This window comes from Nannobrachium achirus, assembly GCF_963921795.1.
Source record: "Nannobrachium achirus genome assembly, chromosome: 3".
In the NCBI taxonomy this organism is placed as follows: domain Eukaryota; kingdom Metazoa; phylum Chordata; class Actinopteri; order Myctophiformes; family Myctophidae; genus Nannobrachium; species Nannobrachium achirus.
In genome coordinates this window covers 2,507,518-2,527,517 of record NC_137812.1, presented here as the reverse complement: position 1 = coordinate 2,527,517, position 20,000 = coordinate 2,507,518, and the positions used below count along the sequence as shown (strand labels likewise).

The following is a 20,000-nucleotide window of genomic DNA, read 5'->3' as shown; positions in this document are numbered from 1 at the left end:
TCTATCTAAATGTATGATAATATAATACGTCCTCAAGTCCCAAGTTGAGGGTGCAAATAGAGATGTTTGATGCATGAAGTTTAATTTAAAATTATTCTTTTGTCACAGAAGATGAAGGCGTCAATGCTTCTCCACAAGGTAAAACCAATACTTTGGATTGGAATGAAGAGAAATACATAACTACAAGTGCATAGGACAATAACAGTGTTAATAGTTTTAGTTGTGTATTGTACATTGCACATTGATGACCTCCATAGCATACATAATGTGTTGACATGTCTTTGTCCTTTGCTTTCCCAGTGCGTTTCGGCAACTGTCCTGGCAACTGGCACGGCTACCAAGGCAAGTGCTATCTGATGGTGAACGAGCTTCGCACCTGGTCAGATGCTGAGGTAAAATATTTTACAACATGTATATTCTTAAAGGACAACTTTGTTTTTTTACAACAAGTGTTCATATTTTAGATTGTAATTAAAAAATATAAAAGATGAGAGTTGTTTTCATTTACTCCTTTTATCGTTTTAGAGATTTTAATGATTTAGATAAAGAAATTGCAGGCCTATTGTGTATAAAAATACATATTTAGCCACTTGTACGCATGCCCCCATGCGTACTCATGCCCCACGTTTAAGCACGGTAAACGTGCTAAAACAGTAGATTGAAGTAAATTAAAACATTTTTACACTCACTTTATCTTTTCTCTAATTACAATCTAAAACATGAACCCCTGTTCTAAAAAAAACAAAGTTGACCTTCAAAGCATTCTTACAGCATTTTATTTAAACACCTGTACTGACTGTCTGTCTGTCTCTCTCTCTCTCTCTCTCTCTCTCTCTCTCTCTCTCTCTCTCTCTCTCTCTCTCTCTCTCTCTCTTTCTCTCTCTCTCTCTCTCTCTCTCTCTCTCGCTGGTTTCATGTGTGTCTCCAGGCCCACTGCAGCAGTCAGCAGGCCAGCCTGGCCTCAGCCCACAGCTTCTGGGAATACAGCTTCCTGCAGCAGCTGGCTAGGACTGCTGGACACTCCTACGCCTGGATGGGAGGATACTACTTCCAGGTTACACCAAGACTCCCTTAATAATGTCTAGAAACACCTGTACAAACACTTTACACAAAGTGTCCATTCATCTAGTAGTAGAATCAATGTTAATCATAACATCTGGGGTCCAGGTTAGTGATGGAGGTGTAGCAAGGGAAATTAAAGGTAGTGAGAATATGGGGAACAAAATGGTTTATTGAAAGTAAACCATTAGTATAAGTCAATACTTGACTTTTGCTTAAAAATAAAACAGCCATACATCAGGCAGGTTATGCAGAGCTACTTTAGCACCCGCTTCGAACGTTATCAGAACATAGAATGTCCATTATCAGCCTTTATTAACTGCATAGAATGCGCCCATTATGGCCATATTGCCCATACTGAGGAACTCATTATGTTGTTATCAGACATAGTATCTGTTGATTCTGTTCACGTCCCATGGAAAATGCCCATACTCTCGTTCAGGCACTATGTTTTAATCAGACATTCTGTCTGTTGATAATGTAATGTCACATCGGCCGATATGTCAGTCACGTGACTGCTGTTTTTTTGGTGCACGAACGAGACGAGACCAAATGACTATCGTAATTAAACATAATATATAAAAAGTGTTTTGTCTCAGATCCAATTTAAAAATGTAACTTCTGTTAAATGTTGGTCACAGTTAAGACAAATGTGAAAGGATGACTTGGCAAAAAGCATTTATTTATCCAAATGGATTACCCAGCATGCACCGCGCATATGCTGGCCAGGCTGGCTTGATATTGTATTAATGTCCTACAGTTGTGTTTTATGAAACCCTCATCTCTTGACTCTGTAAAAAATAAGGCGATTTTATGCTTTCCAAGGATGTGCAATGCAAGGACCAACGTTATATTTTGAGTGAATAAAGTAAGCAAAACGATAATATGTTATTTCCTATTTTGAGGACTGACGTCACAGGGCCAGCGTCACGCAGTGGGAGAGTATTTTTTGCAGGTCTTTCAGTCCGAGCGTATAAAAAAAGCAACTGGGTTAAGGTGGAGAGAGCCAATCACAATCTTCCACGGCCTTAAGCCAGTTGCATTTCTCCTACAGTTGACTGAATGACCTGCTATTTCGTCTTCCGCTGTGTGTGGACTGTTGGAGGATTGTTTACATCAGGAACAAGAAGCGTGGTGGATTTATGAACGATTCCTGGGTATAAGTCCATTCAGGTAAGACACAATGACGGGGGTTTATGTTGTTACATGTCAGGATGTGTAGTCTGTAATCTGTATGCTTATCTTTGCGACTCACTTAAAGGGACATTCCACTCTCAACAGGGAAACAGCGTGTGAGCTTCTCTCCACATAAACACACTTGTAACTTCAAACTCCATTTTAACCATGATAGATTCATTAAAAACACCCATTATTATTTTTCTGTTGACTCATATTACCCTCCTATGTGAGCAGGCCGTTTTTTTTCCTCATTTATTTTTAATAATTATTTGGGAAAATAGAAAAAAAAAGGAAACAATAATTATTAAACATCTCCCCCAGCCAGGGAGCTGAGAGAGATGAAGCAGGGACCCCTTAGCTGAGAGAGAGATGAAGCAGGGACCCCCTAGCTGAGAGAGAGATGAAGCAGGGACCCCTTAACTGAGAGAGATGAAGCAGGGACCCCTTAGCTGAGAGAGAGATGAAGCAGGGACCCCCTAGCTGAAAGACAGATGAAGCAGGGACCCCTTAACTGAGAGAGATGAATCAGGGACCCCTTAGCTGAGAGAGATGAAGCAGGGACCCCCTAGCTGAGAGAGTGAGATGAAGCAGGGACCCCTTAGCTGAGAGAGAGATGAAGCAGGGACCCCTTAGCTGAGAGAGAGATGAAGCAGGGACCCCTTAGTTGACAGAGAGGGACCCTTAGCTGAGAGATTAAGCAGCTTTGTCTCTCTCTCTCTCTCAGCTAAGGGGTCCCCCTATTAAAGCTAAGGGGTCCCTGCTTAGCTGAGAGAGGGATGAAGCAAGCAGGGACCCCCTTAGCATGCCTTGAATGCTTTGTTGTCAGTATTAAAGTGATAGGTAAAGCCGCTGTTCTTTACTTCAACAGGGGGTCCGGGGGTCCCCAGAGTTACTACAGGGGGGTCTTCCAAATCTTTGAGTGATAGAAACTTTTGTTTATTAACCACTTGAACCCTAGCGTCCATATTCTGAGAAATCTAGCCAAAAATAGCAGATCTCCTATTTTAGGCAGAGAGCTTTGGTGAATAAGGGAAAAGAGCAGACTAAGTACAGAGTGAAAGGTCAAGTTTATTAATATTGACAGTTCAAGTGGTTAAATATCTGAAAACACAAATTGACATGAAAATACACTGATGATTGTGCTGTCAAACAATGAAACTATATGGAATCTAATCAATCTATGAACAGGTTGTGGGGGTCCCTGCTTCAATCTCTCTCAACTAATGGGTCCTTGGCCTGAAAACGTTGTTTAATCTGTCAATTATTTAAGCAATTAATCAGATTGTGGCATTTGTTTAGCTATTACCTTATACATTCTGATTAAAGAATAGCTACACATTTGTCAGGCTAAATGGTAACCGTGTTCTTTTCAAATAGGTAATTTAAAAATAAATATTCAAGGCATATTTTTAGCAGGGTTCCCACGGTCATGAAATTACTGGAAATATTTTGAAACAGTCCTGGAAGGTCCAGGAGAAATAGCTATGCATTCTTTGAATATTAGAGGCAGAAATTGTGAAAATAGCCGATCTTCATGCTCACAACGTTGCGAGGCGTTGTGAGCATGTAGATCTGCTATTTTCACAATAGAACAGTGTTATACAACATTTCTCAACTCTTTAGTGCTCGTCAGGGTGCCGGGTCCCCAGTAAAAACATGATTATTTCAGGGTCACGGCCTGAAAAGGTTGAGAACCACTGGCATACACTACCTGTCTTTGGGCATTGTGCATAGGAGTAATATAGTTATATAGTCCTGTATATTGGGTTAAATATTCTGGAAAAGTTTTGGAAATTAATTGGAAAACATTTGTGGGAACCCTGAGTAATGTGTGTGTGTGTGTGTGTGTGTGTGTGTGTGTGTGTGTGTGTGTGTGTGTGTGTGTGTGTGTGTGTGTGTTTGTGTTTGTGTTTGTGTGTGTGTATTACTACCAGCGGGGCATCCTGGCCTACCAGTTCAAAGAAAGGCCCAAGAACATTCGCTTCATCGACGAGGAAGATGCAGGCTGCCACGGTGCCCCAGCCCCACAGACCAGCTACGTCACCATCATCCCAGCCAACCCCATAAGCACCAGGTAGGCCTGTCACAATTATTACCAGGGTTCCCACGGTCATGAAATTCCTGGAAATATTTTGAGATTAGAATCATATTTTTCCAGTACTGGAAAAGTTTTGGAATTGATCAAGGCTCCTGGAAGGCCCTGGAAAAAATAGCTATGCATTGTCTTTGGTTATTGATTTGGTTAATACCTCTGAAATGGCAAATTAAACATGGGCCAAATTGTCAAATATTAGAGCCAGAAATTGTGAAAATAGCCGATCTACATGCTCACAACGTCTCGCAGCGCAGTTTTGGAAATTAATTGATAAAAAGCTGTGGGAACCCTGTTTTAGTTCTTTAGCACGGTATTAATAGAAATTCCAGCGATTATGTGCCGATTTGATTACGATTACTAAACTAGTAAGACGCCTCAGGGCGACAATTCTTGGCCATCTGGCCAGTGATGTATATCGGACCAGTTACCCATATACTATATGGAGATCCATGTACTGTACGTCCCTTTTATGCCCATACATGGAGATCCCTGTCTGAACCAGCCGCACATAATATGGGCTGTCTTCCTCCACATATGGGCAATTCCATTATGCAGTTCTGTTAGATATGGGCTTAATCAGGAATCTCCATATATGGGCATAAAAGATTCTGGGGAATACCCATATATGGACTTTTACATAGGTGATGTCACCGGATGTATCAAGGGAACCAACCCATATGTAAAAATGTGTACACACACACGTCTACACGGAGATAAGCTGTGACATTTCTCATGGCAACCTTAAGTCGCAATTAGTTGGGGCACTCCAAATTTACACAAACTCTGTTTTTCTCCACAGATGAAGCCCAAACATGCCAGGAAGGTCAACGTTGCGGCTGACTGGATTGCCACAGTGACCTCCGAGAGAGCAGCATGGATCTGTCTACAGCAGGATCAGCATGTGCGACCACTGGAGCACTTTTGGACTGAACTCTTTACATTTGGATTTGGTGGACAGATTTGTGGAGTATTTATCTGCAACTGCCTGAGGACAATGAAACAAAATGGACTTCCAGGAACTGCTCACCAGCTTCTACCGGAATGGAGAGCACCTCCCACGGTCACCAGCCCATTCGCCTATAACTTATTCGCCTTAACAGATTTGGTCCTTTCGCCTGGCCAGGCATTTTGCCTGGCTGCCACGCTGTGGGCAGACAGACAGACAGACAGACAGACAGACAGACAGACAGACAGACAGAATTTGGCACAGAGCAGAGGAGCGCGAACCAGACACAGAACGTTTGTGCTTGCACCCACCCATCTTACAAACCTTCTTCACCATAATAAAGCAGCAGTAGTAGGCTATCTTCCAAATCAAATTGTATGATGTATATATCAGGAGGACATCATGTCATGACTCATGACCTTGCGCAGCAGTGCACGTATCAATTAATTAATTATTTAGACACTGATTCCAAAGCTCTAATCTGTATGTCTGCTCAATTCTGCTGTAAACATAATGTTGGCCTTCGTTCCATTTTGGGGGCTGGGCGGCCAACAAAGTAAATCGTCACTGTCGGGCAGAAACCTTGTATCTCCAAGTTTCAAATGTGTACATTTTTTCGCAAAGCCCTGCTTCATCAAACAAGGCTGTCGCACAAAAGTAGTGAAAACAGCCGATCTACAAGCACACAACGCCTCTTTAATTACTTTATTAAATGATAAATACAAAACAAACGGTTTTCTACCCGACAACGACAAATTATAACTCAAGTAATTGGCCCACTGGCTTGTCACTTGTCATGATCTGAAATGGCAAATCTTTGAGTAGCAGCAGCGCTATGGAGAGAGATCGCTCTCTATAGCGCGCAATTAGGGCCTCTCCAACTATTTTTCCCGGGCTGAATCAGGGGCCCAGCACGTCCCTGGTTCTCAACCTGTGGGTCAGTACTCTGTTAACTGTTACTCTTGTTGCATCGAGGGCAGACGTTTTGAAAATGGTGCATTATCTTGTGGAAGAATACATGGAAAATATATATATAAGCTGTATCACAATACACAATCTTATCACGATTCTTTCTCATGTTGGTTTTTATGTTTATCTTTCAAGTTACTTAACAGTCAACCTCCTACAAGATAACAAAAAATAAAAGGGAAAAAGGATGAGGTTTGACAACTACTGATTTAGACGAAATTGCTAATTCTCTGTATTAACAATTCAACATGCATTGTATCACGATATATACTGTATATAATATATCTGAAGAGGCGTATCAACGATATGTATCACCAAATGCCAATTGTCTTTGTAAGCTTCAGGTGGTTGTTATGGTAACGCCTGCTGTCAATCAAATTGTTGCCTTCATCTGTCAATCACTGTTGGTTTTCGACCGTGTTATGCTGTGCTGGTGCTTTTGTTTTAAGATCTTTTGCATGTTACTGTTTTTGTATCAATAAATGATTTTTCATATCCAACTTAATATCTACTCTCTGGACTTACTAACCACACACTACATGCGTGTATGTTTTATGCTTGTTGCCCGCAGTAGGGCTTAGTCAGATGATAAACCTTTGTGCTGTATACAGTATGTCTGCTTTACAGTAACAATTAGTGTGCTATTACATAGTAATAATGCAGTGATACAACTAAGCAGTTAAAATTAGCCAAAAATAGCAGATCTACAAGCTCACAATGCCTCGCGCTGCGAGGCCGTGTGAGTTTGTAGATCGGCTATATTCGGCAAAGAGTTTCGTGTCGTGGAGAAAAAGAGCAGACCAAGTACAGAGTGAAAGGTCAAGTTTATTAAGTATTGACGGTTCAAGTGGTTACAGTAAATACTCTGATGATTTTGCTGTCAAATAATGGAACTATGGAATCACTGAAAAGGTTATAGGGGTCCCTGCTTCATTTCTCTCTCAACTAAAGGGTCCTTGGCCTGAACACATTGAAGACCTCTGCTGTAGAGCTCTGTAGACCCTGATATTAGATAGGTGATAGTGGAGGGTTTAGCACACAACACTGTAGAGCTCTGTAGACCCTGATGTTAGATAGGAGGGTGTGGAGTCTATGGTTATCATTCACTATAGGTTATCATTCACCATCGTCGGCAGGTTAATATTCACCAGTGTCAGCAGTTAATCATTCACCAGCGTCGGCAGGTTAGCATTCACCAGCCTCGGACTAATGGGACATCGGACTAATAACATTAAAAAACGCTGCACGCCCCATCTACTGTATCTGTTAATAGACTGAATGTCCTTTTGGACATTAGGATGTCCTAACCCTAACCCTAACCCTAACCCTGTCCGCCGTCTGTCTGCACTGATACTAAACAGTGTCACCACCCACCACCATGGTAATAGCCGCATACTGAAACAATGCACAAATTATATTTGTCATGACTGACATCACTGATACTAAACAGTGCCCAAAATGACTGACATCACGGAGTTGTCACAGACTGGCATGGGCACAGAACACCAAATATGGGCATAACAGAGAGCCAGATATAGATACAATGGGTATTACACAACTTTATCTGAGCTTTATGAAGTTTATAATGAAGTTCATAGTGTATAATGACATCTTATCATAAATACATAAAACTTAATGAAGTTCTTTCTTTCTTTCTTTTTCCTTTATTAATTCAGGGGAGCCCATTGAGAGCAAGCTCTCTTTTTCAAGGACACCCTGATCACATCATAAAAAACCACACAAGCAATGTAAAATACAATAGACAATCAAACCACAGTATAACGTTACAGATGCAGGAAGTACATAACATATAATATAGTTCTTACACAAAACATGTGCATTCACTATGTAGTGTGCCCTCAAGGAGCACTTTAAATGTCCCTATAGAGACCAATCGAACCAGTTTCAGAGATTCCTGAAGTTTATCCCACTTGTGTGGAGCATAATACTTGAAGGCCGTCTTTCCTTGCTCACTATTCATAGTTGGACAGGAATACCTAATGAATACCTGTGAGCGAGTTGCATGTCCAGTGACTATTGGTTCTACCAATGTGGATAAATACAAAGGAAGTTTACCACAGAAGGCCTTATAAATAAATAAAATACAGTGTTGCTCTCTATGAACTGTGAGAGATGGCCAACCTACTTTTTCATATAATAAACAATGATGGGTAAGATAATCATCACCAGTTATAAACCGCAAGGCACGGTGGTAGACAGCATCAAGAGGCTTCAGTGTGGAGAGTGAGGCATGCATGTACACAGCACATCACCATAATCAAAGACCGACATTATAACAGATTGTTCAGCGAGAGAGAGAGAGAGAACAAAGAAAAGTCTGACGATTTGATAACCCTAACCCTACAGCCCATTAGTCCGAAACTAGTGAATGCTTACCTGGTGAATTCTAACCCTAAACTTAACCCTAACCAATGTAGGACTAATGAACCTTTGTAGTTATGGGTAGTCCCCTCAGATACAGGGGTCCCCATCCTAAATACTACAGGGTAGTATCAACATCTGTTGTTCATTGGCTAGTTGAAAATAGCATATCTTCTAAGGTTCTGGGTTCAACGTTAAACGTTTTCAGGCCAAGGAGGTCCCTATAACCTTTTCAGTGATTCCATAGTTCCATTGTTTGACAGCAAAATCATCAGAGTATTTACTGTAACCACTTGAACCGTCAATACTTAATAAACTTGACCTTTCACTCTGTACTTGGTCTGCTCTTTTTCTCCACGACACAAAACTCTTTGCCGAATATAGCCGATCTACAAACTCACACGGCCTCGCAGCGCGAGGCATTGTGAGCTTGTAGATCTGCTATTTTTGGCTAATTTTAACTGCTTAGTTGTATCACTGCATTATTACTATGTAATAGCACACTAATTGTTACTGTAAAGCAGACATACTGTATACAGCACAAAGGTTTATCATCTGACTAAGCCCTACTGCGGGCAACAAGCATAAAACATACACGCATGTAGTGTGTGGTTAGTAAGTCCAGAGAGTAGATATTAAGTTGGATATGAAAAATCATTTATTGATACAAAAACAGTAACATGCAAAAGATCTTAAAACAAAAGCACCAGCACAGCATAACACGGTCGAAAACCAACAGTGATTGACAGATGAAGGCAACAATTTGATTGACAGCAGGCGTTACCATAACAACCACCTGAAGCTTACAAAGACAATTGGCATTTGGTGATACATATCGTTGATACGCCTCTTCAGATATATTATATACAGTATATATCGTGATACAATGCATGTTGAATTGTTAATACAGAGAATTAGCAATTTCGTCTAAATCAGTAGTTGTCAAACCTCATCCTTTTTCCCTTTTATTTTTTGTTATCTTGTAGGAGGTTGACTGTTAAGTAACTTGAAAGATAAACATAAAAACCAACATGAGAAAGAATCGTGATAAGATTGTGTATTGTGATACAGCTTATATATATATTTTCCATGTATTCTTCCACAAGATAATGCACCATTTTCAAAACGTCTGCCCTCGATGCAACAAGAGTAACAGTTAACAGAGTACTGACCCACAGGTTGAGAACCAGGGACGTGCTGGGCCCCTGATTCAGCCCGGGAAAAATAGTTGGAGAGGCCCTAATTGCGCGCTATAGAGAGCGATCTCTCTCCATAGCGCTGCTGCTACTCAAAGATTTGCCATTTCAGATCATGACAAGTGACAAGCCAGTGGGCCAATTACTTGAGTTATAATTTGTCGTTGTCGGGTAGAAAACCGTTTGTTTTGTATTTATCATTTAATAAAGTAATTAAAGAGGCGTTGTGTGCTTGTAGATCGGCTGTTTTCACTACTTTTGTGCGACAGCCTTGTTTGATGAAGCAGGGCTTTGCGAAAAAATGTACACATTTGAAACTTGGAGATACAAGGTTTCTGCCCGACAGTGACGATTTACTTTGTTGGCCGCCCAGCCCCCAAAATGGAACGAAGGCCAACATTATGTTTACAGCAGAATTGAGCAGACATACAGATTAGAGCTTTGGAATCAGTGTCTAAATAATTAATTAATTGATACGTGCACTGCTGCGCAAGGTCATGAGTCATGACATGATGTCCTCCTGATATATACATCATACAATTTGATTTGGAAGATAGCCTACTACTGCTGCTTTATTATGGTGAAGAAGGTTTGTAAGATGGGTGGGTGCAAGCACAAACGTTCTGTGTCTGGTTCGCGCTCCTCTGCTCTGTGCCAAATTCTGTCTGTCTGTCTGTCTGTCTGTCTGTCTGTCTGCCCACAGCGTGGCAGCCAGGCAAAATGCCTGGCCAGGCGAAAGGACCAAATCTGTTAAGGCGAATAAGTTATAGGCGAATGGGCTGGTGACCGTGGGAGGTGCTCTCCATTCCGGTAGAAGCTGGTGAGCAGTTCCTGGAAGTCCATTTTGTTTCATTGTCCTCAGGCAGTTGCAGATAAATACTCCACAAATCTGTCCACCAAATCCAAATGTAAAGAGTTCAGTCCAAAAGTGCTCCAGTGGTCGCACATGCTGATCCTGCTGTAGACAGATCCATGCTGCTCTCTCGGAGGTCACTGTGGCAATCCAGTCAGCCGCAACGTTGACCTTCCTGGCATGTTTGGGCTTCATCTGTGGAGAAAAACAGAGTTTGTGTAAATTTGGAGTGCCCCAACTAATTGCGACTTAAGGTTGCCATGAGAAATGTCACAGCTTATCTCCGTGTAGACGTGTGTGTGTACACATTTTTACATATGGGTTGGTTCCCTTGATACATCCGGTGACATCACCTATGTAAAAGTCCATATATGGGTATTCCCCAGAATCTTTTATGCCCATATATGGAGATTCCTGATTAAGCCCATATCTAACAGAACTGCATAATGGAATTGCCCATATGTGGAGGAAGACAGCCCATATTATGTGCGGCTGGTTCAGACAGGGATCTCCATGTATGGGCATAAAAGGGACGTACAGTACATGGATCTCCATATAGTATATGGGTAACTGGTCCGATATACATCACTGGCCAGATGGCCAAGAATTGTCGCCCTGAGGCGTCTTACTAGTTTAGTAATCGTAATCAAATCGGCACATAATCGCTGGAATTTCTATTAATACCGTGCTAAAGAACTAAAACAGGGTTCCCACAGCTTTTTATCAATTAATTTCCAAAACTGCGCTGCGAGACGTTGTGAGCATGTAGATCGGCTATTTTCACAATTTCTGGCTCTAATATTTGACAATTTGGCCCATGTTTAATTTGCCATTTCAGAGGTATTAACCAAATCAATAACCAAAGACAATGCATAGCTATTTTTTCCAGGGCCTTCCAGGAGCCTTGATCAATTCCAAAACTTTTCCAGTACTGGAAAAATATGATTCTAATCTCAAAATATTTCCAGGAATTTCATGACCGTGGGAACCCTGGTAATAATTGTGACAGGCCTACCTGGTGCTTATGGGGTTGGCTGGGATGATGGTGACGTAGCTGGTCTGTGGGGCTGGGGCACCGTGGCAGCCTGCATCTTCCTCGTCGATGAAGCGAATGTTCTTGGGCCTTTCTTTGAACTGGTAGGCCAGGATGCCCCGCTGGTAGTAATACACACACACAAACACAAACACAAACACACACACACACACACACACACACACACACACACACACACACACACACACACACACACACACACACATTACTCAGGGTTCCCACAAATGTTTTCCAATTAATTTCCAAAACTTTTCCAGAATATTTAACCCAATATACAGGACTATATAACTATATTACTCCTATGCACAATGCCCAAAGACAGGTAGTGTATGCCAGTGGTTCTCAACCTTTTCAGGCCGTGACCCTGAAATAATCATGTTTTTACTGGGGACCCGTCACCCTGACGAGCACTAAAGAGTTGAGAAATGTTGTATAACACTGTTCTATTGTGAAAATAGCAGATCTACATGCTCACAACGCCTCGCAACGTTGTGAGCATGAAGATCGGCTATTTTCACAATTTCTGCCTCTAATATTCAAAGAATGCATAGCTATTTCTCCTGGACCTTCCAGGACTGTTTCAAAATATTTCCAGTAATTTCATGACCGTGGGAACCCTGCTAAAAATATGCCTTGAATATTTATTTTTAAATTACCTATTTGAAAAGAACACGGTTACCATTTAGCCTGACAAATGTGTAGCTATTCTTTAATCAGAATGTATAAGGTAATAGCTAAACAAATGCCACAATCTGATTAATTGCTTAAATAATTGACAGATTAAACAACGTTTTCAGGCCAAGGACCCATTAGTTGAGAGAGATTGAAGCAGGGACCCCCACAACCTGTTCATAGATTGATTAGATTCCATATAGTTTCATTGTTTGACAGCACAATCATCAGTGTATTTTCATGTCAATTTGTGTTTTCAGATATTTAACCACTTGAACTGTCAATATTAATAAACTTGACCTTTCACTCTGTACTTAGTCTGCTCTTTTCCCTTATTCACCAAAGCTCTCTGCCTAAAATAGGAGATCTGCTATTTTTGGCTAGATTTCTCAGAATATGGACGCTAGGGTTCAAGTGGTTAATAAACAAAAGTTTCTATCACTCAAAGATTTGGAAGACCCCCCTGTAGTAACTCTGGGGACCCCCGGACCCCCTGTTGAAGTAAAGAACAGCGGCTTTACCTATCACTTTAATACTGACAACAAAGCATTCAAGGCATGCTAAGGGGGTCCCTGCTTGCTTCATCCCTCTCTCAGCTAAGCAGGGACCCCTTAGCTTTAATAGGGGGACCCCTTAGCTGAGAGAGAGAGAGAGACAAAGCTGCTTAATCTCTCAGCTAAGGGTCCCTCTCTGTCAACTAAGGGGTCCCTGCTTCATCTCTCTCTCAGCTAAGGGGTCCCTGCTTCATCTCTCTCTCAGCTAAGGGGTCCCTGCTTCATCTCACTCTCTCAGCTAGGGGGTCCCTGCTTCATCTCTCTCAGCTAAGGGGTCCCTGATTCATCTCTCTCAGTTAAGGGGTCCCTGCTTCATCTGTCTTTCAGCTAGGGGGTCCCTGCTTCATCTCTCTCTCAGCTAAGGGGTCCCTGCTTCATCTCTCTCAGTTAAGGGGTCCCTGCTTCATCTCTCTCTCAGCTAGGGGGTCCCTGCTTCATCTCTCTCTCAGCTAAGGGGTCCCTGCTTCATCTCTCTCAGCTCCCTGGCTGGGGGAGATGTTTAATAATTATTGTTTCCTTTTTTTTTCTATTTTCCCAAATAATTATTAAAAATAAATGAGGAAAAAAAACGGCCTGCTCACATAGGAGGGTAATATGAGTCAACAGAAAAATAATAATGGGTGTTTTTAATGAATCTATCATGGTTAAAATGGAGTTTGAAGTTACAAGTGTGTTTATGTGGAGAGAAGCTCACACGCTGTTTCCCTGTTGAGAGTGGAATGTCCCTTTAAGTGAGTCGCAAAGATAAGCATACAGATTACAGACTACACATCCTGACATGTAACAACATAAACCCCCGTCATTGTGTCTTACCTGAATGGACTTATACCCAGGAATCGTTCATAAATCCACCACGCTTCTTGTTCCTGATGTAAACAATCCTCCAACAGTCCACACACAGCGGAAGACGAAATAGCAGGTCATTCAGTCAACTGTAGGAGAAATGCAACTGGCTTAAGGCCGTGGAAGATTGTGATTGGCTCTCTCCACCTTAACCCAGTTGCTTTTTTTATACGCTCGGACTGAAAGACCTGCAAAAAATACTCTCCCACTGCGTGACGCTGGCCCTGTGACGTCAGTCCTCAAAATAGGAAATAACATATTATCGTTTTGCTTACTTTATTCACTCAAAATATAACGTTGGTCCTTGCATTGCACATCCTTGGAAAGCATAAAATCGCCTTATTTTTTACAGAGTCAAGAGATGAGGGTTTCATAAAACACAACTGTAGGACATTAATACAATATCAAGCCAGCCTGGCCAGCATATGCGCGGTGCATGCTGGGTAATCCATTTGGATAAATAAATGCTTTTTGCCAAGTCATCCTTTCACATTTGTCTTAACTGTGACCAACATTTAACAGAAGTTACATTTTTAAATTGGATCTGAGACAAAACACTTTTTATATATTATGTTTAATTACGATAGTCATTTGGTCTCGTCTCGTTCGTGCACCAAAAAAACAGCAGTCACGTGACTGACATATCGGCCGATGTGACATTACATTATCAACAGACAGAATGTCTGATTAAAACATAGTGCCTGAACGAGAGTAGGGGAGAGCGGGGTAAACTGAGACACTTTTTACATTTTCTCCCCTAGAGGCGAACTAAAAGATATATCAGTAAAAATATACACATTTCCCAGTAATTTGGGATGTTTCCTAACAATGGAAGTTATCAGAACATATTCAAGACAAAAGGCAGAGAAAATATGATTGTTTTAAAAAAAGTGGTCTTGTGTCTCAGTTTACCCCAGGACCGGGGTAAACTGAGACAGACCAGAGAAATCAACGGGGTAAAGTGATCCACTCACTTTTTTCACTTTAAAACTACCATAAAAACACAAAAACCCGGTTAACCGGGTTAAATATGCTATGTACAAAAATGTACATAGCAGACATTCTTTTAATAGGCTTTGTCCTGTCATTTCCACCCATGTGTCAAATAATGTGACACATGGGCAGAAGGAAAAAACTAAAAACCCTATAAAAAATGTATAGAAGGGTTTACCAAACTTTCCTCAGTTGATCCTTATGTAATTCTTCCTGTAGAATCTATTTCTGCAAAGTATATTGTTGTATTGTGCATAACTAATGAAATAATTCGCATATTTAGTCAAATATGCTAATTATCTCATTAATTATGCACAATACAAAGAAATATATATCAAAAATGGATTCTACAGGGGAAAATACATAAGAATCAATTGAGACTAGTTTGGTACACCCTTTAATTAGGTTTTCACAGCTTTCTCCCTGTCTTTCATGTTAAGGATAGTCTCACTTTACCCCGAAGCAATTGTCTCACTTTACCCCACAGCCACATTTTGGGAAAAGGGATATTTTTATCAATTCAGGGTAATCTTCAGCTAGCATCTATCACATGGATTTATAAGTTGGTAGTTCATCAACATGTATGATATAAAATGTTCTCCCTGCATCAATTTGCTTTGACACAACAGCTGATTATGTTGACAGCAAGAAAATTTACTTTTACATGCAAAAAACACATTTTTGTGAAAAAAGCATGTTTTCTACAGCACTATCAGGTCTCTCTTTTCATGACAAGTGGGAAATTCAAGGGGCTTGAAAATATAATGGTCACATGGCCACAAATGTGTTCCATTGCCAAGATAAATGGAGCGTCTCAGTTTACCCGGTGTCTCAGTTTACCCCGCTCTCCCCTATGGGCATTTTCCATGGGACGTGAACAGAATCAACAGATACTATGTCTGATAACAACATAATGAGTTCCTCAGTATGGGCAATATGGCCATAATGGGCGCATTCTATGCAGTTAATAAAGGCTGATAATGGACATTCTATGTTCTGATAACGTTCGAAGCGGGTGACTTTAGGCTATATCTGTCTTTATTTGGTAATGTCATATATTGGGAGCTCATCTTCATGTGGCCATCCTGTGACTTCAGTCATCTACAGTATGAGGTCATTCATCATTCATGGCATATTTATGTTGGACACGGTTTCAGTCCTTGCTAGATGGTTAAACACACATATTGTTGGTTTGTATCTGTGAATTAATTGTTTCCTATGCATCTCTACACAGAGCCGGTGGAGATGGGATGACGGCACAGTGTACAGCTATCAAAACTGGTATTCCCAAGCATCTACCAGCAGCTACCAATGTCTCCACCTCAACACCTATGGTAAGGACAATTAAATAGCCATTCACAATAGCCATTGGTGCATCAGGACTTAGGATGACGTGTTGCTAACTGTTCACAATAAATACACAGTGCCATGGCATTGGTCCGAAGGTTCATTAGTCCGAAGGTTCATTAGTCCGACTCTGTTAAGAATACTATGCCTAACCCTAACCCTAACCTCAGTAACCCTAACTAAATTCGGACTAATGAACCTTCGGACTTATGGGCAGTCCCCTAAATACACAGGCATAATCTTACATTGTTTCCTACTAACACAGAGTCCAGAGGGTGGAGCAATGGCAACTGCGTCTCCCGCTACGGTTCCATCTGCAGTAGATCAGCCACCTACTGCTAGTCACATCCCAGAGGAGGGAAAGTGAACAACACCTAATAAGGCCTGGATGATACAGAAACAGCTGCACCAAGTGATATTACACTGTAAATGAAGTGGTGGTTTTGATGTACTGTTGAAAGGTCTGGTGTTTTCATTTATTTAGGCCAGGGGTTTTCAACGTGGGTGAAGGGGCACTCTGGGGTGCCATGATGGCAGTCCAGGGGTGCCGCAAGATCATTTGATAATATTTGGAATTTATTTGGACACTTGAAACATATACTGAGTACAATTTTAAACTTGAAGTACAAAGTCATTTTCAGTCGGTTCTAACGAAAATGGCTATATCTCAATGTTTTCCTCACAACATAATAATGCTAAAATATGCTATAAATATATGTGCTGGGAGTGAAATTGATCAATATTGTCACTGTCAGGCAAAAAACTTGTATCTCCAAGTTTCAAATGTGTTTTTTGGTCAAATAAAAGCACTACTTCATCATACAAAAGTGTCACACAAGTAGTGAAGCAGATCACGAGGCGTTGTGTGCTTGTAGATCGGCTATTTTCACTATTTTAAATCGTTTTTAAAATAATAACGTAGGTTTTGGACATACTAGGTTTCCACCCGACAACGACGATAAAATGTAAGGTGCCTCGGATTAAAAAAAATATTCATGGGGTGCCCCAGCTGAGACAAAAAAAGTTTGGGAACCAGTGATTTAGGCTATCCATTCATATTGTATTATAATAATGTCATTTCCAAATGATAGTCATCCATGGTTTGGGCCAGCCATCACTGCAGACTGCAGACTGCACAGAGCAGAAACACTGGTGGAATAATCTGGTACTTTCAATATTGGAATCTGATTGGCTCACAGGCATTGGCAACTCTTTTGTTTCGTCCTGAAGAGTTTCCATTTGTCTGAAGCGTTTAAATGTGGTAATTAGCACAACATGGCAACATGGGCGTCAATTGGGTATGGCAGGGGTATGCAGCTGTACCCTGGGTCCAGGGGGGGAAATAAAAGTTAATTTTAAATATAAATCCACGAATGTCTCTTTGTCTATCTGTTCTGTTTATTATGTTGTTAAATTACAGTAAAATAACTACAAATGCAAAATTTAACAAAATGTTCACTTTAACAAGGTATTATAATTATATTCTCCACACTTGTATTCTCCCCATCTTGACAAAATGGTATATTCCCAGGTTCTGCAGGTTAGCTGCACAGGTGCAATGCATTATTGTTAATTGTCGGTTGTCGCATGTTTACTATTCCATGCTAAGTTTAGCTGCACTTGAAGTTCCAGGCTGCCATATCCAGCCCAAGAAACCGTAAAAACCTGTGTAAAAAAACTGACAAAACTCAGACATTGTGAAAATAGCCATGTAGATCTGCTATTTTCACAATAGAACCGTGTTATACAAAATGTAATGCCTCTTTTCATCTTTGCCATACCCTACTGACGCCACTGCATGGCAAAAAGAAAGTCAAAACAAATGGGTAAGCAGAATTAAGGATATATTAAAAACAATTTAAGATAGTGAAAATAGACGATCTACAAGCACACAGAGGCCTTGTGTACCTCATCATCACCATCATCATCATTATCATCATCATCCTCATCATCATCATCATCATCATCATCATCATCATCATCATCATCATTATACTGTCATAAAAAAATCACTTTCACCAGTGCATCTGCATTACCTATCTCCACAGTGCAGGTGTCGTGCAGTTTTCAACCAGCAGAGGGCACAAGAAAACACTAAAGTGTAAGCTGACTGTGAATGTCACCAACCAGTGTGTGACTCTGATCACAAACCACTGAGGAAGATGAAAAGTACATTTGTACAAGCAAGATGAAGGTAGTGGTGCATTTCTAACAGGGAGAGATTAAGACTCATGTGCCAATTATATTTATGGAACCTCCATATGCTAAGAATGGGCAACTGGGTTGGGATGCAAAAACACTAGTCCAGTGGTAACATAATGTGTGGGTCAAGAAAGCTCTTAGTCCTGTAGACATGTTCTTATACATTGGTCTATCACTCACAGTATGTACATGATATTTACTTGCAGAAACAATAAAACAACACTGTAAACTGTTAGTCAGACATTAGCCATGTTAGTCAAAATGGCCATATTCTATAGCAGTGGTTCTCAACCTTTTCAAGCCACAACCCCCAAAATAATAATATATGAACTGGGGACCCCACACCCTGACGAGCACTAAGAGTTGAGGCATTACATTTTGTATAAAACGGTTCTATCGAAAAAAGCAGATCCTCTCATCCTCATGCTCACAAGGCCTCGCAATTTTCACAATTTCTGCATCTAATATTAACAGTTTGACCAATGTTTAATTTGCCATTTTAGAGGTATTAAAAAGTTGTCACAAATTGTCACTTTAGAAATTTGCATATACTCTCAATACACTTAAACTTTATGTTGGTTTGTTTACTGTTGAGAGAAAAAAACAGTGTTGAACCTTAAGTTAATCATCAGGGGACCGCCAAAATCATTTGGGGACCCCTCTGGGGCTCCCGACTCACAGGTTGTGTACCACTGTTCTATAGGAGGGGGAGGACAAGTCTTCTACTTTATAGGCAGAGCTTTAACCTATATTATATACCCTTAATACTGTAGTATACGAAGCTATAGGCTAGGTTTACCTGTGATTCTAGTTTACTGAGGCACTACAGTGTCATGTAGCATCTGCTACATGCCTTAACTGTAAACTGTAAACTGTTGTCAAATGTCTGAAAATATGCATACGTAGATTGAAGCTATAGGCTAGGTTTACCTGTGATTCTAGTTTACTGAGGCACTACAGTGTCATGTAGCATCTGCTACATGCCTTAACTGTAAACTGTAAACTGTTGTCAAATGTCTGAAAATATGCATTTAACATGAATCCAACATGTAGTGGGGGTCCCTGCTATAGCCTGGAACCAGACGGATCCACCGGTGGAAAACTAGTGATATAGTCTGGCTACTGCTTCATCTCTCTCTCAGCTAAGGGGTCCTTGGCCTGAAAAAAAAAACCCTGGTATAGGCTATAGCAGTCGTTCCCAAACGTTTTAGCTCGAGACCCAAAAAAGAAATTACATGTTTACCCGGGATAGTGAAAAATAGACGATCTACAAGCTCTCAACATGGCACAAAGCGACACGTTGTGTGCGTGTATACTGTAGATCTGCTATTTTCACTGGAACTTTAACTCTGGCTTTGTGTGTGTCTTAAACATTTGTTTTAAATTTTTTGTAATTTCTAAGATTTTTCTGTTGTTCATTCACAAAATTACTAAATCAGCATAGAATTTTAGATTTTCTTTTTAAATAATAATAATTAAAAACAAAGTCAAGTCTCCGTGGTGTGAGTAATCAATAAAATAAAAGTCATTTAGGGGGTGAACTACTCCTGTAATAGGACAAAAGCAATGAAATGACAGGATGGTTAACTGGAGAATGTGCACCACAGATAGGCAGCAGTGAGCTACACCCTGGCATGAGCAATGGGCACTGGCAGC

At 40.7% G+C, this 20,000-nt stretch overlaps 2 long non-coding RNA genes across 2 annotated transcripts; one reads left to right on the top strand and one right to left on the bottom strand.

Annotated features, from left to right (window-relative positions):
- Window positions 1–2,150: 2,150 nt before the first annotated feature.
- LOC308281942 lies at window positions 2,151–6,742 on the top strand. The gene is made up of 3 exons (XR_013961885.1): window positions 2,151–2,232; window positions 4,173–4,312; window positions 5,133–6,742. It is a non-coding gene; the product is annotated as an uncharacterized lncRNA (long non-coding RNA).
- Window positions 6,743–9,276: 2,534 nt separating this feature from the next.
- On the bottom strand, window positions 9,277–13,854 carry LOC308281664. The gene is made up of 3 exons (XR_013961854.1): window positions 13,773–13,854; window positions 11,695–11,834; window positions 9,277–10,874 (listed from the first exon to the last, which is right to left on the bottom strand). It is a non-coding gene; the product is annotated as an uncharacterized lncRNA (long non-coding RNA).
- Window positions 13,855–20,000: the final 6,146 nt, after the last annotated feature.